The sequence below is a fragment of the Crinia signifera genome, unplaced genomic scaffold, assembly GCF_055691185.1.
Source record: "Crinia signifera unplaced genomic scaffold, ASM5569118v1 HAP2_SCAFFOLD_61, whole genome shotgun sequence".
NCBI lineage: Eukaryota > Metazoa > Chordata > Amphibia > Anura > Myobatrachidae > Crinia > Crinia signifera.
Genome location: NW_028142503.1, coordinates 845,334 through 869,487, shown reverse-complemented (window position 1 = coordinate 869,487; position 24,154 = coordinate 845,334).

The window sequence follows — 24,154 nt, the reverse complement described above, 5'->3', positions numbered from 1 at the left end:
TATGAATAGAACCCTGTGTTCTACAAATGGAACCATGTGTTCTATGAATAGAACCCTGTGTTTTATGAATTAAATTATGTGTTCTCTGAATGGAAACCACCCGTAATCTATATATATATATCCATGTGTTCTATGAATAAAACCTTGTGTTCTATTAATAGAACCCTGTGTTCTATGAATGGAATCCTGTGTTCTATGAATAGAACCCTGTGTTTTATGAATGAAACCATGTGTTCTCTGAATGGAAACCACCCGTGATCTATAAATATAACCATATTTTCTATGAATAAAACCTTGTATTCTATGAATAGAACCCTGTGTTCTACAAATGGAACCCTGTGTTCTATGAATAGAACCCTGTGTTTTATGAATTAAATTATGTGTTCTCTGAATGGAAACCACCCGTAATCTATAAATATAACCATGTGTTCTATGAATAAAACCTTGTGTTCTATTAATAGAACCCTGTGTTCTATAAATGGAACCCTGTGTTCTATGAATAGAACCCTGTGATTTATGAATGAAACCATGTGTTCTCTGAATGGAAACCACCAGTGATCTATAAATATAACCATCTGTTCTATGAATAAAACCTTGTGTTCTATGAATAGAACCCTGTGTTCTATAAATGGAACCCTGTGTTCTATGAATAAAACCCTGTGTTTTATTAATGAAAATATGTGTTCTCTGAATGAAAACCACCCGTGATCTATAAATATAACCATGTGTTCTATGAATAAAACCTTGTGTTCTATGTATAGAACCCTGTGTTCTATGAATGGAACCATGTGTTCTATGAATAGAACCCTGTGTTTTATGAATGAAACCATGTGTTCTCTCAATGGAAACCACCCGTGATCTATAAATATAACCATCTGTTCTATGAATAAAACCTTGTGTTCTATGAATAGAACCCTGTGTTCTATAAATGGAACCCTGTGTTCTATGAACAGAACCCTGTGTTTTATGAATGAAATTATGTGTTCTCTGAATGGAAACCACCCGTGATCTATAAATATAACCATGTGTTCTATGAATAAAACCTTGTGTTCTATTAATAGAACCCTGTGTTCTATGAATGGAACCCTGTGTTCTATGAATAGAACCCTGTGTTTTATGAATGAAATTATGTGTTCTCTGAATGGAAACCACGCGTGATCTATAAATATAACCATGTGTTCTATGAATAAAACCTTGTGTTCTATTAATAGAACCCTGTGTTCTATGAATGGAACCCTGTGTTCTATGAATAAAACCCTGTGTTTTATGAATGAAACCATGTGTTCTCTGAATGGAAACCACCCGTGATCTATAAATATAACCATCTGTTCTATGAATAAAACCTTGTGTTCTATGAATAGAACCCTGTGTTCTATAAATGGAACCCTGTGTTCTATGAATAGAACACTGTGTTTTAGGAATGAAATTATGTGTTCTCTGAATGGAAACCACCCGTGATCTATAAATATAACCATGTGTTCTATGAATAAAACCTTGTGTTCTATGAATGGAATCCTGTGTTCTATGAATAAAACCCTGTATTTTATTAATGAAATTATGTGTTCTCTGAATGAAAACCACCCGTGATCTATAAATATAACCATGTGTTCTATGAATAAAACCTTGTGTTCTATGTATAGAACCCTGTGTTCTATGAATGGAACCCTGTGTTCTATGAATAGAACCCTGTGTTTTATGAATGAAACCATGTGTTCTCTGAATGGAAACCACCCGTGATCTATAAATATAACCATCTGTTCTATGAATAAAACCTTGTGTTCTATGAATAGAACCCTGTGTTCTATAAATGGAACCATGTGTTCTATGAATAGAACACTGTGTTTTAGGAATGAAATTATGTGTTCTCTGAATGGAAACCACCCGTGATCTATAAATATAACCATGTGTTCTATGCATAAAACCTTGTGTTTTATGAATGAAACCATGTGTTCTCTGAATGGAAACCACCCGTGATCTATAAATATAACCATCTGTTCTATGAATAAAACCTTGTGTTCTATGAATAGAACCCTGTGTTCTATGAATGGAACCCTGTGTTCTATGAATAGAACACTGTGTTTTAGGAATGAAATTATGTGTTCTATAAATGGAAACCACCCATGATCTATAAATATAACCATGTGTTCTATGAATAAAACCTTGTGTTCTATTAATAGAACCCTGTGTTCTATGAATAAAACCTTGTGTTCTATGAATAGAACCCTGTGTTCTATAAATGGAACCCTGTGTTCTATGAATAGAACACTGTGTTTTATGAATGAAATTATGTGTTCTCTGAATGGAAACCACCCGTGATCTATAAATATAACCATGTGTTCTATGAATAAAACCTTGTGTTCTATTAATAGAACCCTGTGTTCTATGAATGGAACCCTGTGTTCTATGAATAAAACCCTGTGTTTTATGAATGAAACCATGTGTTCTCTGAATGGAAACCACCCGTGATCTATAAATATAACCATCTGTTCTATGAATTAAACCTTGTGTTCTATGAATAGAACCCTGTGTTCTATAAATGGAACCCTGTGTTCTATGAATAGAACACTGTGTTTTAGGAATGAAATTATGTGTTCTCTGAATGGAAACCACCCGTGATCTATAAATATAACCATGTGTTCTATGAATAAAACCTTGTGTTCTATGAATGGAACCCTGTGTTCTATGAATAGAACCCTGTGTTTTATGAATGAAACCATGTGTTCTCTGAATGAAAACCACCCGTGATCTATAAATATAACCATCTTTTCTATGAATAAAACCTTGTGTTCTATGAATAGAACCCTGTGTTCTATGAATGGAACCCTGTGTTCTATGAATAGAACCCTGTGTTTTATGAATGAAATTATGTGTTCTCTGAATGGAAACCACCCGTAATCTATAAATATAACCATGTGTTCTATGAATAAAACCTTGTGTTCTATGAATAGAACCCTGTGTTCTATGAATGGAACCCTGTGTTCTATGAATAGAACCCTGTGTTTTATGAATGAAACCATGTGTTCTCTGAATGGAAACCACCCGTGATCTATAAATATAACCATCTGTTCTATGAATAAAACCTTGTGTTCTATGAATAGAACCCTGTGTACTATAAATGGAACCCTGTGTTCTATGAATATAACCCTGTGTTTTATGAATGAAATTATGTGTTCTCTGAATGGAAACCACCCGTGATCTATAAATATAACCATGTGTTCTATGAATAAAACCTTGTGTTCTATTAATAGAACCCTGTGTTCTATGAATGGAACCCTGTGTTCTATGAAGAGAACCCTGTGTTTTATGAATGAAACCATTTGTTCTCTGAATGGAAACCACCCGTGATCTATAAATATAACCATCTGTTCTATGAATAAAACCTTGTGTTCTATGAATAGCACCCTGTGTTCTATAAATGGAACCCTGTGTTCTATGAATAGAACACTGTGTTTTAGGAATGAAATTATGTGTTCTCTGAATGGAAACCACCCGTGATCTATAAATATAACCATGTGTTCTATGAATAAAACCTTGTGTTCTATTAATAGAACCCTGTGTTCTATGAATGGAACCCTGTGTTCTATGAATAGAACACTGTTTTAGGAATGAAATTATGTGTTCTATGAATGGAAACCACCCATGGTCTATAAATATAACCATGTGTTCTATGAATAAAACCTTGTGTTCTATTAATAGAACCCTGTGTTCTATGAATAAAACCCTGTGTTCTATAAATAGAACCCTGTGTTCTATAAATGGAACCCTGTGTTCTATGAATAGAACACTGTGTTTTAGGAATGAAATTATGTGTTCTCTGAATGGAAACCACCCGTGATCTATATATATAACCATGTATTCTATGAATAAAACCTTGTGTTCTATTAATAGAACCCTGTGTTCTATGAATAGAACCCTGTGTTTTATGAATGAAACCATGTGTTTTATGAATGAAATTATGTGTTCTCTGAATGGAAACCACCCGTGATCTATAAATATAACCATCTGTTCTATGAATAAAACCTTGTGCTATTTGAATAGAACCCTGTGTTCTATGAATGGAACCCTGTGTTCTATGAATAGAACCCTGTGTTTTATGAATGAAATTATGTGTTCTCTGAATGGAAACCACCTGTGATCTATAAATATAACCATGTGTTCTATGAATAAAACCTTGTGTTCTATTAATAGAACCCTGTGTTCTATGAATGGAACCCTGTGTTCTATGAATAGAACCCTGTGTTTTATGAATGAAACCATGTGTTCTCTGAATGGAAACCACCCGTGATCTATAAATATAACCATCTGTTCTATGAATAAAACTTTGTGTTCTATCAATAGAACCCTGTGTTCTATAAATGGAACTCTGTGTTCTATGAATAAAACCCTGTATTTTATTAATGAAATTATGTGTTCTCTGAATGAAAACCACCCGTGATCTATAAATATAACCATGTGTTCTATGAATAAAACCTTGTGTTCTATGTATAGAACCCTGTGTTCTATGAATGGAACCCTGTGTTCTATGAATAGAACCCTGTGTTTTATGAATGAAACCATGTGTTCTCTGAATGGAAACCACCCGTGATCTATAAATATAACCATCTGTTCTATGAATAAAACCTTGTGTTCTATTAATAGAACCCTGTGTTCTATGAATGGAACCCTGTGTTCTATGAATAAAACCCTGTGTTTTATGAATGAAACCATGTGTTCTCTGAATGGAAACCACCCGTGATCTATAAATATAACCATCTGTTCTATGAATAAAACCTTGTGTTCTATGAATAGAACCCTGTGTTCTATAAATGGAACCCTGTGTTCTATGAATAGAACACTGTGTTTTAGGAATGAAATTATGTGTTCTCTGAATGGAAACCACCCGTGATCTATAAATATAACCATGTGTTCTATGCATAAAACCTTGTGTTCTATGAATGGAACCCTGTGTTCTAAAAATAGAACCCTGTGTTTTATGAATGAAACCATGTGTTCTCTGAATGAAAACCACCCGTGATCTATAAATATAACCATCTTTTCTATGAATAAAACCTTGTGTTCTATGAATAGAACCCTGTGTTCTATGAATGGAACCCTGTGTTCTATGAATAGAACCCTGTGTTTTATGAATGAAATTATGTGTTCTCTGAATGGAAACCACCCGTAATCTATAAATATAACCATGTGTTCTATGAATAAAACCTTGTGTTCTATGAATAGAACCCTGTGTTCTATGAATGAAACCCTGTGTTCTATGAATAGAACCCTGTGTTTTATGAATGAAACCATGTGTTCTCTGAATGGAAACCACCCGTGATCTATAAATATAACCATCTGTTCTATGAATAAAACCTTGTGTTCTATGAATAGAACCCTGTGTTCTATAAATGGAACCCTGTGTTCTATGAATAGAACACTGTGTTTTAGGAATGAAATTATGTGTTCTCTGAATGGAAACCACCCGTGATCTATAAATATAACCATCTTTTCTATGAATAAAACCTTGTGTTCTATGAATAGAACCCTGTGTTCTACAAATGGAACCATGTGTTCTATGAATAGAACCCTGTGTTTTATGAATTAAATTATGTGTTCTCTGAATGGAAACCACCCGTAATCTATATATATATATCCATGTGTTCTATGAATAAAACCTTGTGTTCTATTAATAGAACCCTGTGTTCTATGAATGGAATCCTGTGTTCTATGAATAGAACCCTGTGTTTTATGAATGAAACCATGTGTTCTCTGAATGGAAACCACCCGTGATCTATAAATATAACCATATTTTCTATGAATAAAACCTTGTATTCTATGAATAGAACCCTGTGTTCTACAAATGGAACCCTGTGTTCTATGAATAGAACCCTGTGTTTTATGAATTAAATTATGTGTTCTCTGAATGGAAACCACCCGTAATCTATAAATATAACCATGTGTTCTATGAATAAAACCTTGTGTTCTATTAATAGAACCCTGTGTTCTATAAATGGAACCCTGTGTTCTATGAATAGAACCCTGTGATTTATGAATGAAACCATGTGTTCTCTGAATGGAAACCACCAGTGATCTATAAATATAACCATCTGTTCTATGAATAAAACCTTGTGTTCTATGAATAGAACCCTGTGTTCTATAAATGGAACCCTGTGTTCTATGAATAAAACCCTGTGTTTTATTAATGAAAATATGTGTTCTCTGAATGAAAACCACCCGTGATCTATAAATATAACCATGTGTTCTATGAATAAAACCTTGTGTTCTATGTATAGAACCCTGTGTTCTATGAATGGAACCATGTGTTCTATGAATAGAACCCTGTGTTTTATGAATGAAACCATGTGTTCTCTCAATGGAAACCACCCGTGATCTATAAATATAACCATCTGTTCTATGAATAAAACCTTGTGTTCTATGAATAGAACCCTGTGTTCTATAAATGGAACCCTGTGTTCTATGAACAGAACCCTGTGTTTTATGAATGAAATTATGTGTTCTCTGAATGGAAACCACCCGTGATCTATAAATATAACCATGTGTTCTATGAATAAAACCTTGTGTTCTATTAATAGAACCCTGTGTTCTATGAATGGAACCCTGTGTTCTATGAATAGAACCCTGTGTTTTATGAATGAAATTATGTGTTCTCTGAATGGAAACCACGCGTGATCTATAAATATAACCATGTGTTCTATGAATAAAACCTTGTGTTCTATTAATAGAACCCTGTGTTCTATGAATGGAACCCTGTGTTCTATGAATAAAACCCTGTGTTTTATGAATGAAACCATGTGTTCTCTGAATGGAAACCACCCGTGATCTATAAATATAACCATCTGTTCTATGAATAAAACCTTGTGTTCTATGAATAGAACCCTGTGTTCTATAAATGGAACCCTGTGTTCTATGAATAGAACACTGTGTTTTAGGAATGAAATTATGTGTTCTCTGAATGGAAACCACCCGTGATCTATAAATATAACCATGTGTTCTATGAATAAAACCTTGTGTTCTATGAATGGAATCCTGTGTTCTATGAATAAAACCCTGTATTTTATTAATGAAATTATGTGTTCTCTGAATGAAAACCACCCGTGATCTATAAATATAACCATGTGTTCTATGAATAAAACCTTGTGTTCTATGTATAGAACCCTGTGTTCTATGAATGGAACCCTGTGTTCTATGAATAGAACCCTGTGTTTTATGAATGAAACCATGTGTTCTCTGAATGGAAACCACCCGTGATCTATAAATATAACCATCTGTTCTATGAATAAAACCTTGTGTTCTATGAATAGAACCCTGTGTTCTATAAATGGAACCCTGTGTTCTATGAATAGAACCCTGTGTTTTATGAATGAAATTATGTGTTCTCTGAATGGAAACCACCCGTGATCTATAAATATAACCATGTGTTCTATGAATAAAACCTTGTGTTCTATTAATAGAACCCTGTGTTCTATGAATGGAACCCTGTGTTCTATGAATAAAACCCTGTGTTTTATGAATGAAACCATGTGTTCTCTGAATGGAAACCACCCGTGATCTATAAATATAACCATCTGTTCTATGAATAAAACCTTGTGTTCTATGAATAGAACCCTGTGTTCTATAAATGGAACCCTGTGTTCTATGAATAGAACACTGTGTTTTATGAATGAAACCATGTGTTCTCTGAATGGAAACCACCTGTGATCTATAAATATAACCATCTGTTCTATGAATAAAACCTTGTGTTCTATGAATAGAACCCTGTGTTCTATAAATGGAACCCTGTGTTCTATGAATAAAACCCTGTGTTTTATTAATGAAATTATGTGTTCTCTGAATGAAAACCACCCGTGATCTATAAATATAACCATGTGTTCTATGAATAAAACCTTGAGTTCTATGAATGGAACCCTGTGTTATATGAATAGAACCCTGTGTTTTATGAATGAAACCATGTGTTCTCTGAATGAAAACCACCCTTGATCTATAAATATAACCATGTGTTCTATGAATAAAACCTTGTGTTCTATGTATAGAACCCTGTGTTCTATGAATGGAACCCTGTGTTCTATGAATAGAACCCTGTGTTTTATGAATGAAACCATGTGTTCTCTGAATGGAAACCACCCGTGATATATAAATAAAACCATCTGTTCTATGAATAAAACCTTGTGTTCTATGAATAGAACCCTGTGTTCTATAAATGGAACCCTGTGTTCTATGAATAGAACCCTGTGTTTTATGAATGAAAATATGTGTTCTCTGAATGGAAACCACCCGTGATCTATAAATATAACCATGTGTTCTATGAATAAAACCTTGTGTTCTATTAATAGAACCCTGTGTTCTATGAATGGAACCCTGTGTTCTATGAATAGAACCCTGTGTTCTATAAATGGAACCCTGTGTTCTATGAATAGAACACTGTGTTTTAGGAATGAAATTATGTGTTCTCTGAATGGAAACCACCCGTGATCTATAAATATAACCATGTATTCTATGAATAAAACCTTGTGTTCTATTAATAGAACCCTGTGTTCTACAAATGGAACCATGTGTTCTATGAATAGAACCCTGTGTTTTATGAATTAAATTATGTGTTCTCTGAATGGAAACCACCCGTAATCTATATATATATCCATGTGTTCTATGAATAAAACCTTGTGTTCTATTAATAGAACCCTGTGTTCTATGAATGGAACCCTGTGTTCTATGAATAGAACCCTGTGTTTTATGAATGAAACCATGTGTTCTCTGAATGGAAACCACCCGTGATCTATAAATATAACCATCTGTTCTATGAATAAAACTTTGTGTTCTATGAAAAGAACCCTGTGTTCTATAAATGGAACTCTGTGTTCTATGAATAGAACACTGTGTTTTAGGAATGAAATTATGTGTTCTATGAATGGAAACCACCCATGATCTATAAATATAACCATGTGTTCTATGAATAAAACCTTTTGTTCTATTAATAGAACCCTGTGTTCTATGAATAAAACCCTGTGTTCTATGAATAGAACCCTGTGTTCTATAAATGGAACCCTGTGTTCTATGAATAGAACACTGTGTTTTAGGAATGAAATTATGTGTTCTCTGAATGGAAACCACCCGTGATCTATAAATATAACCATCTGTTCTATGAATAAAACCTTGTGCTATTTGAATAGAACCCTGTGTTCTATGAATGGAACCCTGTGTTCTATGAATAGAACCCTGTGTTTTATGAATGAAACTATGTGTTCTCTGAATGGAAACCACCTGTGATCTATAAATAGAACCATGTGTTCTATGAATAAAACCTTGTGTTCTATTCATAGAACCCTGTGTTCTATGAATGGAACCCTGTGTTCTATGAATAGAACCCTGTGTTTTATGAATGAAACCATGTGTTCTCGGAATGGAAACCACCCGTGATCTATAAATATAACCATCTGTTCTATGAATAAAACTTTGTGTTCTATGAATAGAACCCTGTGTTCTATAAATGGAACCCTGTGTTCTATAAATGGAACCCTGTGTTCTATGAATAAAACCCTGTGTTTTATTAATGAAATTATATGTTCTCTGAATGAAAACCACCCGTGATCTATAAATATAACCATGTGTTCTATGAATAAAACCTTGTGTTCTATGTATAGAACCCTGTGTTCTATGAATGGAACCCTGTGTTCTATGAATAGAACCCTGTGTTTTATGAATGAAACCATGTTTTCTCTGAATGGAAACCACCCGTGATCTATAAATATAACCATCTGTTCTATGAATAAAACCTTGTGTTCTATGAATAGAACCCTGTGTTCTATAAATGGAACCCTGTGTTCTATGAATAGAACCCTGTGTTTTATGAATGAAACCATGTGTTCTCTGAATGGAAACCACCCGTGATCTATAAATATAACCATCTGTTCTATGAATAAAACCTTGTGTTCTATGAATAGAACCCTGTGTTCTATAAATGGAACCCTGTGTTCTATGAATAGAACACTGTGTTTTAGGAATGAAATTATGTGTTCTCTGAATGGAAACCACCCGTGATCTATAAATATAACCATGTGTTCTATGAATAAAACCTTGTGTTCTATGAATGGAACCCTGTGTTCTATGAATAGAACCCTGTGTTTTATGAATGAAACCATGTGTTCTCTGAATGAAAACCACCCGTGATCTATAAATATAACCATCTTTTCTATGAATAAAACCTTGTGTTCTATGAATAGAACCCTGTGTTCTATGAATGGAACCCTGTGTTCTATGAATAGAACCCTGTGTTTTATGAATGAAATTATGTGTTCTCTGAATGGAAACCACCCGTAATCTATAAATATAACCATGTGTTCTATGAATAAAACCTTGTGTTCTATGAATAGAACCCTGTGTTCTATGAATGGAACCCTGTGTTCTATGAATAGAACCCTGTGTTTTATGAATGAAACCATGTGTTCTCTGAATGGAAACCACCCGTGATCTATAAATATAACCATCTGTTCTATGAATAAAACCTTGTGTTCTATGAATAGAACCCTGTGTACTATAAATGGAACCCTGTGTTCTATGAATATAACCCTGTGTTTTATGAATGAAATTATGTGTTCTCTGAATGGAAACCACCCGTGATCTATAAATATAACCATGTGTTCTATGAATAAAACCTTGTGTTCTATTAATAGAACCCTGTGTTCTATGAATGGAACCCTGTGTTCTATGAAGAGAACACTGTGTTTTAGGAATGAAATTATGTGTTCTCTGAATGGAAACCACCCGTGATCTATAAATATAACCATGTGTTCTATGAATAAAACCTTGTGTTCTATTAATAGAACCCTGTGTTCTATGAATGGAACCCTGTGTTCTATGAATAGAACACTGTGTTTTAGGAATGAAATTATGTGTTCTATGAATGGAAACCACCCATGATCTATAAATATAACCATGTGTTCTATGAATAAAACCTTGTGTTCTATTAATAGAACCCTGTGTTCTATGAATAAAACCCTGTGTTCTATAAATAGAACCCTGTGTTCTATAAATGGAACCCTGTGTTCTATGAATAGAACACTGTGTTTTAGGAATGAAATTATGTGTTCTCTGAATGGAAACCAACCGTGATCTATAAATATAACCATGTGTTCTATGAATAAAACCTTGTGTTCTATTAATAGAACCCTGTGTTCTATGAATAGAACCCTGTGTTTTATGAATGAAACCATGTGTTTTATGAATGAAATTATGTGTTCTCTGAATGGAAACCACCCGTGATCTATAAATATAACCATCTGTTCTATGAATAAAACCTTGTGCTATTTGAATAGAACCCTGTGTTCTATGAATGGAACCCTGTGTTCTATGAATAGAACCCTGTGTTTTATAAATGAAATTATGTGTTCTCTGAATGGAAACCACCTGTGATCTATAAATATAACCATGTGTTCTATGAATAAAACCTTGTGTTCTATGAATGGAACCCTGTGTTCTATGAATAGAACCCTGTGTTCTATGAATAGAACCCTGTGTTTTATGAATGAAACCATGTGTTCTCTCAATGGAAACCACCCGTGATCTATAAATATAACCATCTGTTTTATGAATAAAACCTTGTGTTCTATGAATAGAACCCTGTGTTCTATAAATGGAACCCTGTGTTCTATGAATAGAACACTGTGTTTTAGGAATGAAATTATGTGTTCTCTGAATGGAAACCACCCGTGATCTATAAATATAACCATCTTTTCTATGAATAAAACCTTGTGTTCTATGAATAGAACCCTGTGTTCTACAAATGGAACCATGTGTTCTATGAATAGAACCCTGTGTTTTATGAATTAAATTATGTGTTCTCTGAATGGAAACCACCCGTAATCTATAAATATAACCATGTGTTCTATGAATAAAACCTTGTGTTCTATTAATAGAACCCTGTGTTCTATGAATGGAACCCTGTGTTCTATGAATAGAACCCTGTGTTTTATGAATGAAACCATGTGTTCTCTGAATGGAAACCACCCGTGATCTATAAATATAACCATCTGTTCTATGAATAAAACCTTGTGTTCTATGAATAGAACCCTGTGTTCTATAAATGGAACCCTGTGTTCTATGAATAAAACCCTGTGTTTTATTAATGAAATTATGTGTTCTCTGAATGAAAACCACCCGTAATCTATAAATATAACCATGTGTTCTATGAATAAAACCTTGTGTTCTATGTATAGAACCCTGTGTTCTATGAATGGAACCCTGTGTTCTATGAATAGAACCCTGTGTTTTATGAATGAAACCATGTGTTCTCTGAATGGAAACCACCCGTGATCTATAAATATAACCATCTGTTCTATGAATAAAACTTTGTGTTCTATGAATAGAACCCTGTGTTCTATAAATGGAACTCTGTGTTCTATGAATAGAACACTGTGTTTTAGGAATGAAATTATGTGTTCTATGAATGGAAACCACCCATGATCTATAAATATAACCATGTGTTCTATGAATAAAACCTTTTGTTCTATTAATAGAACCCTGTGTTCTATGAATAAAACCCTGTGTTCTATGAATAGAACCCTGTGTTCTATAAATGGAACCCTGTGTTCTATGAATAGAACACTGTGTTTTAGGAATGAAATTATGTGTTCTCTGAATGGAAACCACCCGTGATCTATAAATATAACCATGTATTCTATGAATAAAACCTTGTGTTCTATTAATAGAACCCTGTGTTCTATGAATAGAACCCTGTGTTTTATGAATGAAACCATGTGTTCTCTGAATGGAAACCACCCGTGATCTACAAATATAACCATCTGTTCTATGAATAAAACCTTGTGCTATTTGAATAGAACCCTGTGTTCTATGAATGGAACCCTGTGTTCTATGAATAGAACCCTGTGTTTTATGAATGAAACTATGTGTTCTCTGAATGGAAACCACCTGTGATCTATAAATAGAACCATGTGTTCTATGAATAAAACCTTGTGTTCTATTCATAGAACCCTGTGTTCTATGAATGGAACCCTGTGTTCTATGAATAGAACCCTGTGTTTTATGAATGAAACCATGTGTTCTCGGAATGGAAACCACCCGTGATCTATAAATATAACCATCTGTTCTATGAATAAAACTTTGTGTTCTATGAATAGAACCCTGTGTTCTATAAATGGAACCCTGTGTTCTATGAATAAAACCCTGTGTTTTATTAATGAAATTATATGTTCTCTGAATGAAAACCACCCGTGATCTATAAATATAACCATGTGTTCTATGAATAAAACCTTGTGTTCTATGTATAGAACCCTGTGTTCTATGAATGGAACCCTGTGTTCTATGAATAGAACCCTGTGTTTTATGAATGAAACCATGTTTTCTCTGAATGGAAACCACCCGTGATCTATAAATATAACCATCTGTTCTATGAATAAAACCTTGTGTTCTATGAATAGAACCCTGTGTTCTATAAATGGAACCCTGTGTTCTATGAATAGAACCCTGTGTTTTATGAATGAAACCATGTGTTCTCTGAATGGAAACCACCCGTGATCTATAAATATAACCATCTGTTCTATGAATAAAACCTTGTGTTCTATGAATAGAACCCTGTGTTCTATAAATGGAACCCTGTGTTCTATGAATAGAACACTGTGTTTTAGGAATGACATTATGTGTTCTCTGAATGGAAACCAACCGTGATCTATAAATATAACCATGTGTTCTATGAATAAAACCTTGTGTTCTATTAATAGAACCCTGTGTTCTATGAATAGAACCCTGTGTTTTATGAATGAAACCATGTGTTTTATGAATGAAATTATGTGTTCTCTGAATGGAAACCACCCGTGATCTATAAATATAACCATCTGTTCTATGAATAAAACCTTGTGCTATTTGAATAGAACCATGTGTTCTATGAATGGAACCCTGTGTTCTATGAATAGAACCCTGTGTTTTATAAATGAAATTATGTGTTCTCTGAATGGAAACCACCTGTGATCTATAAATATAACCATGTGTTCTATGAATAAAACCTTGTGTTCTATTAATAGAACCCTGTGTTCTATGAATGGAACCCTGTGTTCTATGAATAGAACCCTGTGTTTTATGAATGAAACCATGTGTTCTCTGAATGGAAACCACCCGTGATCTATAAATATAACCATCTGTTCTATGAATAAAACTTTGTGTTCTATGAATAGAACCCTGTGTTCTATAAATGGAACCCTGTGTTCTATGAATAAAACCCTGTATTTTATTAATGAAATTATGTGTTCTCTGAATGAAAACCACCCGTGATCTATAAATATAACCATGTGTTCTATGAATTATAACCTTGTGTTCTATGTATAGAACCCTGTGTTCTATGAATGGAACCCTGTGTTCTATGAATAGAACCCTGTGTTTTATGAATGAAACCATGTGTTCTCTGAATGGAAACAACCCGTGATCTATAAATATAACCATCTGTTCTATGAATAAAACCTTGTGTTCTATGAATAGAACCCTGTGTTCTATAAATGGAACCCTGTGTTCTATGAATAGAACCCTGTGTTTTATGAATGAAATTATGTGTTCTCTGAATGGAAACCACCCGTGATCTATAAATAAAACCATGTGTTCTATGAATAAAACCTTGTGTTCTATTAATAGAACCCTGTGTTCTATGAATGGAACCCTGTGTTCTATGAATAAAACCCTGTGTTTTATGAATGAAACCATGTGTTCTCTGAATGGAAACCACCCGTGATCTATAAATATAACCATGTGTTCTATGAATAAAACCTTGTGTTCTATGAATGGAACCCTGTGTTCTATGAATAGAACCCTGTGTTTTATGAATGAAACCATGTGTTCTCTGAATGAAAACCACCCGTGATCTATAAATATAACCATCTTTTCTATGAATAAAACCTTGTGTTCTATGAATAGAACCCTGTGTTCTATGAATGGAACCCTGTGTTCTATGAATAGAACCCTGTGTTTTATGAATGAAATTATGTGTTCTCTGAATGGAAACCACCCGTAATCTATAAATATAACCATGTGTTCTATGAATAAAACCTTGTGTTCTATGAATAGAACCCTGTGTTCTATGAATGGAACCCTGTGTTCTATGAATAGAACCCTGTGTTTTATGAATGAAACCATGTGTTCTCTGAATGGAAACCACCTGTGATCTATAAATATAACCATCTGTTCTATGAATAAAACCTTGTGTTCTATGAATAGAACCCTGTGTTCTATAAATGGAACCCTGTGTTCTATGAATAAAACCCTGTGTTTTATTAATGAAATTATGTGTTCTCTGAATGAAAACCACCCGTGATCTATAAATATAACCATGTGTTCTATGAATAAAACCTTGTGTTCTATGAATGGAACCCTGTGTTCTATGAATAGAACCCTGTGTTTTATGAATGAAACCATGTGTTATCTGAATGGAAACCACCCGTGATCTATTAATATAACCATCTTTTCTATGAATAAAACCTTGTGTTCTATTAATAGAACCCTGTGTTCTATGAATGGAACCCTGTGTTATATGAATAGAACCCTGTGTTTTATGAATGAAACCATGTGTTCTCTGAATGAAAACCACCCTTGATCTATAAATATAACCATGTGTTCTATGAATAAAACCTTGTGTTCTATGTATAGAACCCTGTGTTCTATGAATGGAACCCTGTGTTCTATGAATAGAACCCTGTGTTTTATGAATGAAACCATGTGTTCTCTGAATGGAAACCACCCGTGATATATAAATAAAACCATCTGTTCTATGAATAAAACCTTGTGTTCTATGAATAGAACCCTGTGTTCTATAAATGGAACCCTGTGTTCTATGAATAGAACCCTGTGTTTTATGAATGAAAATATGTGTTCTCTGAATGGAAACCACCCGTGATCTATAAATATAACCATGTGTTCTATGAATAAAACCTTGTGTTCTATTAATAGAACCCTGTGTTCTATGAATGGAACCCTGTGTTCTATGAATAGAACCCTGTGTTCTATAAATGGAACCCTGTGTTCTATGAATAGAACACTGTCTTTTAGGAATGAAATTATGTGTTCTCTGAATGGAAACCACCCGTGATCTATAAATATAACCATGTATTCTATGAATAAAACCTTGTGTTCTATTAATAGAACCCTGTGTTCTATGAATAGAACCCTGTGTTTTATGAATGAAACCATGTGTTCTCTGAATGGAAACCACCCGTGATCTATAAATATAACCATCTGTTCTATGAATAAAACCTTGTGCTATTTGAATAGAACCCTGTGTTCTATGAATGGAACCCTGTGTTCTATGAATAGAACCCTGTGTTTTATGAATTAAATTATGTGTTCTCTGAATGGAAACCACCCGTAATCTATAAATATAACCATCTGTTCTATGAATAAAACCTTGTGTTCTATGAATAGAACCCTGTGTTCTATAAATGGAACCCTGTGTTCTATGAATAGAACCCTGTGTTTTATGAATGAAATTATGTGTTCTCTGAATGGAAACCACCCGTGATCTATAAATATAACCATGTGTTCTATGAATAAAACCTTGTGTTCTATTGATAGAACCCTGTGTTCTATGAATGGAACCCTGTGTTCTATGAATAAAACCCTGTGTTTTATGAATGAAACCATGTGTTCTATGAATGGAAACCACCCATGATCTATAAATATAACCATCTGTTCTATGAATAAAACCTTGTGTTCTATGAATAGAACCCTGTGTTCTATAAATGGAACCCTGTGTTCTATGAATAGAACACTGTGTTTTAGGAATGAAATTATGTGTTCTCTGAATGGAAACCACCCGTGATCTATAAATATAACCATGTGTTCTATGAATAAAACCTTGTGTTCTATTAATAGAACCATGTGTTCTATGTATAGAACCCTGTGTTTTATGAACGAAACCATGTGTTCTATGAATGGAAACCACCCGTGATCTATAAATATAACCATCTGTTCTATGAATAAAACCTTGTGCTATTTGAATAGAACCCTGTGTTATATGAATGGAACCCTGTGTTCTATGAATAGAACCCTGTGTTTTATGAATGAAATTATGTGTTCTCTGAATGAAAACCACCCGTGATCTATAAATATAACCATCTGTTCTATGAATAAAACCTTGTGTTCTATTAATAGAACCCTGTGTTCTATGAATGGAACCCTGTGTTCTATGAATAGAACCCTGTGTTCTATAAATGGAACCCTGTGTTCTATGAATAGAACACTGTCTTTTAGGAATGAAATTATGTGTTCTCTGAATGGAAACCACCCGTGATCTATAAATATAACCATGTATTCTATGAATAAAACCTTGTGTTCTATTAATAGAACCCTGTGTTCTATGAATAGAACCCTGTGTTTTATGAATGAAACCATGTGTTCTCTGAATGGAAACCACCCGTGATCTATAAATATAACCATCTGTTCTATGAATAAAACCTTGTGCTATTTGAATAGAACCCTGTGTTCTATGAATGGAACCCTGTGTTCTATGAATAGAACCCTGTGTTTTATGAATGAAATTATGTGTTCTCTGAATGGAAACCACCTGTGATCTATAAATATAACCATGTGTTCTATGAATAAAACCTTGTGTTCTATTAATAGAACCCTGTGTTCTATGAATGGAACCCTGTGTTCTATGAATAGAACCCTGTGTTTTATGAATGAAACCATGTGTTCTCTGAATGGAAACCACCCGTGATCTATAAATATAACCATCTGTTCTATGTATAAAACTTTGTGTTCTATGAATAGAACCCTGTGTTCTATAAATGGAACCCTGTGTTCTATGAATAAAACCCTGTGTTTTATTAATGAAATTATGTGTTCTCTGAATGAAAACCACCCGTGATCTATAAATATAACCATGTGTTCTATGAATAAAACCTTGTGTTCTATGTATAGAACCCTGTGTTCTATGAATGGAACCCTGTGTTCTATGAATAGAACCCTGTGTTTTATGAATGAAACCATGTGTTCTCTGAATGGAAACCACCCATGATCTATAAATATAACCATCTGTTCTATGAATAAAACCTTGTGTTCTATGAATAGAACCCTGTGTTCTATAAATGGAACCCTGTGTTCTATGAATAGAACCCTGTGTTTTATGAATGAAATTATGTGTTCTCTGAATGGAAACCACCCGTGATCTATAAATATAACCATGTGTTCTATGAATAAAACCTTGTGTTCTATTGATAGAACCCTGTGTTCTATGAATGGAACCCTGTGTTCTATGAATAAAACCCTGTGTTTTATGAATGAAACCATGTGTTCTATGAATGGAAACCACCCATGATCTATAAATATAACCATCTGTTCTATGAATAAAACCTTGTGTTCTATGAATAGAACCCTGTGTTCTATAAATGGAACCCTGTGTTCTATGAATAGAACACTGTGTTTTAGGAATGAAATTATGTGTTCTCTGAATGGAAACCACCCGTGATCTATAAATATAACCATGTGTTCTATGAATAAAACCTTGTGTTCTATTAATAGAACCATGTGTTCTATGTATAGAACCCTGTGTTTTATGAACAAAACCATGTGTTCTATGAATGGAAACCACCCGTGATCTATAAATATAACCATCTGTTCTATGAATAAAACCTTGTGCTATTTGAATAGAACCCTGTGTTATATGAATGGAACCCTGTGTTCTATGAATAGAACCCTGTGTTTTATGAATGAAATTATGTGTTCTCTGAATGAAAACCACCCGTAATCTATAAATATAACCATCTGTTCTATGAATAAAACCTTGTGTTCTATGAATAGAACCCTGTGTTCTATGAATGGAACCCTGTGTTCTATGAATAGAACCCTGTGTTTTATGAATGAAACCATGTGTTCTCTGAATGGAAACCACCCGTGATCTATAAATATAACCATCTTTTCTATGAATAAAACCTTGTGTTCTATGAATAGAACCCTGTGTTCTACAAATGGAACCCTGTGTTCTATGAATAGAACCCTGTGTTTTATGAATTAAATTATGTGTTCTCTGAATGGAAACCACCCGTAATCTATAAATATAACCATGTGTTCTATGAATAAAACCTTGTGTTCTATTAATAGAACCCTGTGTTCTATAAATGGAACCCTGTGTTCTATGAATAGAACCCTGTGTTTTATGAATGAAACCATGTGTTCTCTGAATGGAAACCACCCGTGGTCTATAAATATAACCATCTGTTCTATGAATAAAACCTTGTGTTCTATGAATAGAACCCTGTGTTCTATAAATGGAACCCTGTGTTCTATGAATAAAACCCTGTGTTTTATTAATGAAAATATGTGTTCTCTGAATGAAAACCACCCGTGATCTATAAATATAACCATGTGTTCTATGAATAAAACCTTGTGTTCTATGTATAGAACCCTGTGTTCTATGAATGGAACCCTGTGTTCTATGAATAGAACCCTGTGTTTTATGAATGAAACCATGTGTTCTCTGAATGGAAACCACCCGTGATCTATAAATATAACCATCTGTTCTATGAATAAAACCTTGTGTTCTATGAATAGAACCCTGTGTTCTATAAATGGAACCCTGTGTTCTATGAACAGAACCCTGTGTTTTATGAATGAAATTATGTGTTCTCTGAATGGAAACCACCCGTGATCTATAAATATAACCATGTGTTCTATGAATAAAACCTTGTGTTCTATTAATAGAACCCTGTGTTCTATGAATGGAACCCTGTGTTCTATGAATAGAACCCTGTGTTTTATGAATGAAATTATGTGTTCTCTGAATGGAAACCACGCGTGATCTATAAATATAACCATGTGTTCTATGAATAAAACCTTGTGTTCTATTAATAGAACCCTGTGTTCTATGAATGGAACCCTGTGTTCTATTAATAAAACCCTGTGTTTTATGAATGAAACCATGTGTTCTCTGAATGGAAACCACCCGTGATCTATAAATATAACCATCTGTTCTATGAATAAAACCTTGTGTTCTATGAATAGAACCCTGTGTTCTATAAATGGAACCCTGTGTTCTATGAATAGAACACTGTGTTTTAGGAATGAAATTATGTGTTCTCTGAATGGAAACCACCCGTGATCTATAAATATAACCATGTGTTCTATGAATAAAACCTTGTGTTCTATGAATGGAATCCTGTGTTCTATGAATAGAACCCTGTGTTTTATGAATGAAACCATGTGTTCTCTGAATGAAAACCACCCGTGATCTATAAATATAACCATCTTTTCTATGAATAAAACCTTGTGTTCTATGAATAGAACCCTGTGTTCTATGAATGGAACCCTGTGTTCTATGAATAGAACCCTGTGTTTTATGAATGAAATTATGTGTTCTCTGAATGGAAACCACCCGTAATCTATAAATATAACCATGTGTTCTATGAATAAAACCTTGTGTTCTATGTATAGAACCCTGTGTTCTATGAATGGAACCCTGTGTTCTATGAATAGAACCCTGTGTTCTATGAATAGAACCCTGTGTTTTATGAATGAAACCATGTGTTCTCTCAATGGAAACCACCCGTGATCTATAAATATAACCATCTGTTCTATGAATAAAACCTTGTGTTCTATGAATAGAACCCTGTGTTCTATAAATGGAACCCTGTGTTCTATGAATAGAACACTGTGTTTTAGGAATGAAATTATGTGTTCTCTGAATGGAAACCACCCGTGATCTATAAATATAACCATCTTTTCTATGAATAAAACCTTATGTTCTATGAATAGAACCCTGTGTTCTACAAATGGAACCATGTGTTCTATGAATAGAACCCTGTGTTTTATGAATTAAATTATGTGTTCTCTGAATGGAAACCACCCGTAATCTATAAATATAACCATGTGTTCTATGAATAAAACCTTGTGTTCTATTAATAGAACCCTGTGTTCTATGAATGGAACCCTGTGTTCTATGAATAGAACCCTGTGTTTTATGAATGAAACCATGTGTTCTCTGAATGGAAACCACCCGTGATCTATAAATATAACCATCTTTTCTATGAATAAAACCTTGTGTTCTATGAATAGAACCCTGTGTTCTACAAATGGAACCCTGTGTTCTATGAATAGAACCCTGTGTTTTATGAATTAAATTATGTGTTCTCTGAATGGAAACCACCCGTAATCTATAAATATAACCATGTGTTCTATGAATAAAACCTTGTGTTCTATGAATAGAACCCTGTGTTCTATAAATGGAACCCTGTGTTCTATGAATAAAACCCTGTGTTTTATTAATGAAAATATGTGTTCTCTGAATGAAAACCACCCGTGATCTATAAATATAACCATGTGTTCTATGAATAAAACCTTGTGTTCTATGTATAGAACCCTGTGTTCTATGAATGTAACCCTGTGTTCTATGAATAGAACCCTGTGTTTTATGAATGAAACCATGTGTTCTCTCAATGGAAACCACCCGTGATCTATAAATATAACCATCTGTTCTATGAATAAAACCTTGTGTTCTATGAATAGAACCCTGTGTTCTATAAATGGAACCCTGTGTTCTATGAACAGAACCCTGTGTTTTATGAATGAAATTATGTGTTCTCTGAATGGAAACCACCCGTGATCTATAAATATAACCATGTGTTCTATGAATAAAACCTTGTGTTCTATTAATAGAACCCTGTGTTCTATGAATGGAACCCTGTGTTCTATGAATAGAACCCTGTGTTTTATGAATGAAATTATGTGTTCTCTGAATGGAAACCACGCGTGATCTATAAATATAACCATGTGTTCTATGAATAAAACATTGTGTTCTATTAATAGAACCCTGTGTTCTATGAATGGAACCCTGTGTTCTATGAATAAAACCCTGTGTTTTATGAATGAAACCATGTGTTCTCTGAATGGAAACCACCCGTGATCTATAAATATAACCATCTGTTCTATGAATAAAACCTTGTGTTCTATTAATAGAACCCTGTGTTCTATAAATGGAACCCTGTGTTCTATGAATAGAACACTGTGTTTTAGGAATGAAATTATGTGTTCTCTGAATGGAAACCACCCGTGATCTATAAATATAACCATGTGTTCTATGAATAAAACCTTGTGTTCTATGAATGGAATCCTGTGTTCTATGAATGGAACCCTGTGTTTTATGAATGAAACCATGTGTTCTCTGAATGAAAACCACCCGTGATCTATAAATATAACCATCTTTTCTATGAATAAAACCTTGTGTTCTATGAATGGAACCCTGTGTTCTATGAATAGAACCCTGTGTTTTATGAATGAAATTATGTGTTCTCTGAATGGAAACCACCCGTAATCTATAAATATAACCATGTGTTCTATGAATAAAACCTTGTGTTCTATGTATAGAACCCTGTGTTCTATGAATGGAACCCTGTGTTCTATGAATAGAACCCTGTGTTCGATGAATAGAACCCTGTGTTTTATGAATGAAACCATGTGTTCTCTCAATGGAAACCACCCGTGATCTATAAATATAACCATCTGTTCTATGAATAAAACCTTGTGTTCTATGAATAGAACCCTGTGTTCTATAAATGGAACCCTGTGTTCTATGAATAGAACACTGTGTTTTAGGAATGAAATTATGTGTTCTCTGAATGGAAACCACCCGTGATCTATAAATATAACCATCTTTTCTATGAATAAAACCTTGTGTTCTATGAATAGAACCCTGTGTTCTATAAATGGAACCCTGTGTTCTATGAATAAAACCCTGTGTTTTATTAATGAAATTATGTGTTCTCTGAATGAAAACCACCCGTAATCTATAAATATAACCATGTGTTCTATAAATAAAACCTTGTGTTCTATGTATAGAACCCTGTGTTCTATGAATGGAACCCTGTGTTCTATGAATAGAACCCTGTGTTTTATGAATGAAACCATGTGTTCTCTGAATGGAAACCACCCGTGATCTATAAATATAACCATCTGTTCTATGAATAAAACTTTGTGTTCTATGAATAGAACCCTGTGTTCTATAAATGGAACTCTGTGTTCTATGAATAGAACACTGTGTTTTAGGAATGAAATTATGTGTTCTATGAATGGAAACCACCCATGATCTATAAATATAACCATGTGTTCTATGAATAAAACCTTTTGTTCTATTAATAGAACCCTGTGTTCTATGAATAAAACCCTGTGTTCTATGAATAGAACCCTGTGTTCTATAAATGGAACCCTGTGTTCTATGACTAGAACACTGTGTTTTAGGAATGAAATTATGTGTTCTCTGAATGGAAACCACCCGTGATCTATAAATATAACCATGTATTCTATGAATAAAACCTTGTGTTCTATTAATAGAACCCTGTGTTCTATGAATAGAACCCTGTGTTTTATGAATGAAACCATGTGTTCTCTGAATGGAAACCACCTGTGATCTATAAATATAACCATGTGTTCTATGAATAAAACCTTGTGTTCTATTAATAGAACCCTGTGTTCTATGAATGGAACCCTGTGTTCTATGAATAGAACCCTGTGTTTTATGAATGAAACCATGTGTTCTCTGAATGGAAACCACCCTTGATCTATAAATATAACCATCTGTTCTATGTATAAAACTTTGTGTTCTATGAATAGAACCCTGTGTTCTATAAATGGAACCCTGTGTTCTATGAATAAAACCCTGTGTTTTATTAATGAAATTATGTGTTCTCTGAATGAAAACCACCCGTGATCTATAAATATAACCATGTGTTCTATGAATAAAACCTTGTGTTCTATGTATAGAACCCTGTGTTCTATGAATGGAACCCTGTGTTCTATGAATAGAACCCTGTGTTTTATGAATGAAACCATGTGTTCTCTGAATGGAAACCACCCGTGATCTATAAATATAACCATCTGTTCTATGAATAAAACCTTGTGTTCTATGAATAGAACCCTGTGTTCTATAAATGGAACCCTGTGTTCTATGAATAGAACCCTGTGTTTTATGAATGAAATTATGTGTTCTCTGAATGGAAACCACCCGTGATCTATAAATATAACCATGTGTTCTATGAATAAAACCTTGTGTTCTATTGATAGAACCCTGTGTTCTATGAATGGAACCCTGTGTTCTATGAATAAAACCCTGTGTTTTATGAATGAAACCATGTGTTCTATGAATGGAAACCACCCATGATCTATAAATATAACCATCTGTTCT